This window comes from Poecilia latipinna, unplaced genomic scaffold, assembly GCF_001443285.1.
Source record: "Poecilia latipinna isolate Pla-1442-1.1 unplaced genomic scaffold, P_latipinna-1.0 Scaffold2867, whole genome shotgun sequence".
NCBI lineage: Eukaryota > Metazoa > Chordata > Actinopteri > Cyprinodontiformes > Poeciliidae > Poecilia > Poecilia latipinna.
The window spans coordinates 30829-36148 of record NW_015115483.1 but is presented as its reverse complement, the minus strand read 5'-3'; the positions used below and the strand labels follow the sequence as shown (position 1 = coordinate 36148).

Genomic DNA, 5320 nt, shown 5'->3' with positions numbered 1-5320 from the left:
CTAATGAGCTAAATTGAGGTGAAATGCTTTAAATGGAAAGCAAAATCTGAAAGATGAAAAGAAAGCAGAAAACGTCCATTGGAATGGATTAAAGAGCCAAAATGGCAGATTTGGCTAATGCCAACCATTGGCAAAAGCCCCAAATAAGTTCTACTGTTGAGCAAACAATGGCCAGAAGGATTACAGCTCACCAAATTAAAATGAATGGTCTAAACAAAAAGTGGAGCAACATTTTATGAAAGCATGATTGTTTGTGACAGTTTGTCAGAGAAGACACAGAATTCAAATCATAGTAAACCAGCAAGCATGGTAGCTAAATCGGCATGCCATGAAGATTGTACTCATACTGTTTTGTTGTTAGTACATTTAACATAGCAGAGATTATGGGTCGGTTGAAATATACTGGAGAATGTGAGGAGGTCACTTTGCGGTCTGCCAAAGGTGGAAAGCTGCTGAGATGGATATTTCTTTGAGAAAACATTCTCAAACAGACCAGTATGTTCTTGAGTTTCCAGCACAGTCAGCGATTTTAAACCAATAGAAAAGTTGTAAGGTGATGCCAGATTTGTAGTTACTGAGGCAAAGTCTCAATGCTGAAGAGTTGGGAAATGTGGTTTAATTTCTCTGAGCTGGAAGACTTGAAGTCGGTCAGATCAGTGAAACACAAAAATGTGCCACAGTTCTCAGAAATGGTTTGGTTCCTGACCTTCCACTGGTCACTGAATGGAGGAATACTAGCGTTGTTTCATTCTGTGTGCAGAGGACACCGGGACCACGACCGTCTCAATGAACATGCCTGGACTTTTTATAAAATTATGATTTCTCAACTATTGCCTCCATTGTTTAAACATCGCCTCATTAAGTTCACTTGGACTCACTTTCATTCTGGGTTTCATTGACATTGTGTTGGATTCCTGGAGGTTTCTTTCCTCTTCAATCTTTCTAGAAATTTCAGGCAGCATAGATTATACAAACAGACACGCATCACATTTTCTGTGTATATTATAAAGTAAATGACTACTTCATTAAACGCATTCAGTATTCCCAATCAAGTGTTACTAATGCGTTCTGATGACCGTCTATCATTTCTCTACTCATGCAGGAAATGTTGAAAAGAAAGTGGATTATGCTGTGATCTCTTAAAGCGATGCCTCCTTGACTTCACAGGAAGCCACGTCAGTCTAGCGCTGGTGGAGTAATTCTGTTCTCCACATGATGTTGTCCATGCCACTTGCGACATTAATCAGATCAGTGATTTGCTCTTTTGGATCCCTGGGCTACAGTTCAATCAGCAATCTCCTTCCTCCATCTTACTGACATACAAACACAGACGCGCAGCCTGCCATGCGGTTGCTGTAGCAAGAGCTGGCATGATGTCATCTGGCCACTCCCAGGCAAGATTTGATGGGGGCCAACAAACAAATGCTGGATTTAAATTTTTTTTTTTGGCTGTGAAATGCACTCCCATCTCTCGGGCTCATAATGGGGTGCTGGATCTGCTTCTGCCTCTGGCTGGGATTTTGAGATTTGCTTCCCAGACGACAGTGAGCGGAAGGAAGCCTTTGCTCTCGTTCACCTCTCTTCCTCTGTTGGCTATGAGGGGAGAACGGCAGGAGTTTTCATCCAGGATGAGCTCATTGTTGCCTTTTGTGCATCCCTTAAGCCTGGAGCCAAATTTTCTGCTAAGATGCTATCAGCGTGCATCTCGCAGAGATGCGTTATCTGTGAGTGCCTGTGCTGCCTGATTTTTTATCTTTGCTGAAGTTTGAAAGTCGGGTTAGGGCAACCATCTGGAACGTATGATAAGATTCATGTCCCTACTGGCTGGAATTTCATTTTGTCCCTCTACAACCACACACTTTCTTTAAGATTTTCTGTGAGGGTTTGGCGTGCATTTTATAATTTGTAGACCCACCTGCAAGTGCTTTTTGGTGGATGTCTACCAACTTTGCAAAACTAGATGGACGTTTTTCCACTTTTTCTTTTGCAAAAAGGACACGTAGCTTGGATGGAGGATTACTAACAGGAATGACCAAGTTCACATGTGTACAGGATGTCTGCACGTCTACGAAAAGTCTTCTAAAGTCTTAAATTCATGCAACTTAAAACCTTTAATTTGTCTTAAACTCATTTAAAAAAATATAAGTCAGGTTTAAATACCTTAATCATGCATTTTGTTATGAAGGGACTATTTAATTTTGACTATTCTCATATATGTACTTTTTTTTCCTCAGGAATTTTCAGACTGGTAACAGTTTGAGTCTTACTCAGAAATCTTAATTGTGTTTTGTGAGTGGAGGCACACTGGGAGTAACAAAGAACAGTGACAGGTGAAAGTCTTCGCCACTTGGGGTGAAACAACACAAGAGACACAATAGCGAAGTTGAACATTTTTCAACTTGTGTCATAAACCTGTGTGCACATATGCACAATTCCAGATCCATGAATGTCATCGGTCACTAGCTAATGATCGTCGCTTCATGTTGCAAATTCCATAGGAAACGAATGGAGAGGGAGCGACGTCACCTCACGTGTTGACCCCTCTGAGCACAAATTTATCTTCGGTTTGCTGGATGACGTCTGTTTTCACCACAGACTCACTTCTGTTGCCAACCCACAAGAGGCATTCTGTGCAATAAAACTTTTATTCTGGGTACAACGCTGGTTAAGGCTGTAGAGAACCACATGCAGTGCGAGAAGCACAAATCTGCTGCCAAGTGCCACAAACAGACCTCAGAATAACAATTTTTGCTATGCTTGATTGTAACACAGCAAGATCCCCCAACCATCCCTTTATATAGTATTTTTTTAAATTTCATTTAAGGTGGGATTAAAAAGACTTGACGTCTGAAATTTGACTTTCTGAAACCCACAGGATATCTTGCGTGTATGTTTCAGATAACCGTCCTGCTGGAAGATGAAATCTTTTGCATCTCATAACAGGTTTTCTCTCCAGGGACACCATATATTTGGCTCCTATGAACCCTGACCAGCCTCTCTGTCCCCCCCTTGCTGTGTCCCCTCACATCGTTTGAGGCAAACTTTAAATAAGACTTTGTTTCTTCTGTTACGACCAGTATAGGGGTGGCCAAGTCGCTAACTTGACGCCGTCAGTCTTAGCACTTCTTGCCAGATTTGTGCAGAGGACAGCAAAAGTTTTTTTTTCTTGTCAACAGATGCTCTCTGCTGCTCCTTTCGCAGGGCTGTCAGTTTAGGTCGACAGGCATGTGTGGGAAGGTTTGCTGCTGTGCAACAGTCTTTTCATTGTTTGGATTAAACTGCTCCATGAGATGTTCACAGCTTGGGATTATGTTTTATGACCCAACCCTGTCTTAAATGTCTCCATAACTTGGACTACCCCTGAACACACCTGCTGTTTTTCCCTTTTCTTTCTGGTTGTTCACTAATGTTCTCTAAAAATTCAAATTAAGAATAAAAAACATGAAAATGTATTCTACTTATTAATTTAAGGATTTCCAGAAGGATTTTTTTTTGGCAGTGGATATATAGCATACTTTTCATAGTTGTACTGTATGTTTCCTATAAGGTTACCTAATGTTTGATTGAAGATTGTAATATAAAAATGCAAAAAAGTTCATTATGTCTGAATACTCTTGGTCTGTCATTCAGGTCCATATTTTAGGAGATCTTGCCCAGATCTTGTGCATTGCTGCACAGAAACATCCCTAATTAACGTCATCTTTTACTGCCAATGTCATACGCTTCATTAATTTACTGCTGTGCTGATCTGGGACAGTAGATCGACTACGGCAGCTTGGAAGCGAAAAGATGGCCAGCAATGAAGCACTGAATGAGGGGGGGATAGAAATTCAGAAACGAGCATGAACCCGCATGGGTAGAAGGTTTGCTTTGTAATTTATGAGCCCCAGTACCGTTTCCTTCAGTCTCTCAACGCTTCTATTGCCACAAGACCCAAATAGGTCACGCATGTGTTTTAGTGGGCACCACAAGTCGAGAAGTAGGTATAATTGTTATCTCAGACTGCAGCGACCCCCTGGATGTGTTAGGAAACTCTATTTTTTTTTTTTTTGCACAGCCTCAGCAACTGGAGAAACTCATCCCTGCTCAGAGATCTGTTGGGAGTTTTTGACCTGAATTATAAGTAAAAGTGCATAAAGCGGCAGTATTTTCTTTACAGCCATGAGCAGCCCCTCGTTTTTGTCACGTAAGCCCTTAAGTGTGGGAGCCTCTATGCGTCTTGGGTGACATTTAATCAGAGTAATAAGACTCGTCATCGTTTCTTTATTGGATATTATTACCGCAATTTAGCCCCCACCGCCTCCCAGTGCTGCGTTCTCTTCAGCTCGTACAATTAGGCATTCAGAATCCCAGTTACGAAGAAGCTGCCTTTTTTGTGTTTTACAAAGTCTGAAAGCCCCCAGAGTGATAACCGTAATCGGCACTGTAGCTCATTACGTTGCCCGGATCATTAAAGGCGGCTACATCAAACAAGAACGCTTGGGTTCACATGCGTTTGTCTTGTTTTCAGCGTGTTGTCGATGTTCAGTTCCAGCTTTAACAAGCAAGACCTGAATGACTGGTAGATCTTTAAACCAGTCTTTTTTTCATAAATGGTAAATGGACCATTAGAAAACATTCTTGGCACCAACACTAATGGGAGCTGGGTTCAAAGTCATCAAATTTACAAATCCATCCACAAGACTCGACGTTTCTGATGGGTGTGTGCTGATGTGTGTGTGTATGTGTCTTGAGGTGTTTGGATTTGGTGCTGCTGGTGGTCTTATTAAAGTGTCTCTGCTTCAACACCCTGAAATCTGGGTGTAGTGATGGACTCGGATCTGAACCTTTAGAGAAACACAAAGACAATTACAAAGTCAGCCTTCTGTTACCTGAAGAACATTTCTAGGATTAAATAACTAATGTCCCAGCAAGATGTTGAGAAGCTCATCCATGGATTTATCTTTAGTCTTATTAATTACTACTACAGTGATAGATTATAAATCACCAACCGGCTTAGCACCTAGATACATTAAAGACCTGTTGTCATATCAACCTTACAGACCACTCGGGTGTCCTGGTTCTGGTCTACTCAGCATTGTCAGACTCAGAACCAAACACGGAGAAGCACCATTCAGCTTCTATGCTCCTCTAATCTGGAGCAAACTTCCAGACAACTGCAAAGATGCTGAAACAGTGAGTTCCACTAAATCGAGGCTAAAACCCCACCTGCTTATAGTTGCATTTGAATAGTCTTAAGTGGAACATTGATCAACTTATTTGTGTATTTGCATGATGATTTTGATGATGGCATTTGAGGAAAACTAATGTTTATTACTTG

General features: G+C 41.3%; 1 protein-coding gene and 1 long non-coding RNA gene across 2 annotated transcripts in view; one reads left to right on the top strand and one right to left on the bottom strand.

The window, feature by feature from the left end:
• LOC106939420 (uncharacterized) overlaps window positions 1–1619 on the bottom strand; it is a 7360-nt gene extending 5741 nt beyond the window's left edge. Inside the window, exon 1 of the long non-coding RNA XR_001422838.1 lies at window positions 1609–1619. This is a non-coding gene — a long non-coding RNA (uncharacterized LOC106939420). The remainder of the gene's footprint in view (window positions 1–1608) is intronic.
• LOC106939419 (dolichyl-diphosphooligosaccharide--protein glycosyltransferase subunit STT3B-like) overlaps window positions 1–5320 on the top strand; it is a 68332-nt gene that overhangs the window by 32250 nt on the left and 30762 nt on the right. The window lies entirely within an intron of this gene.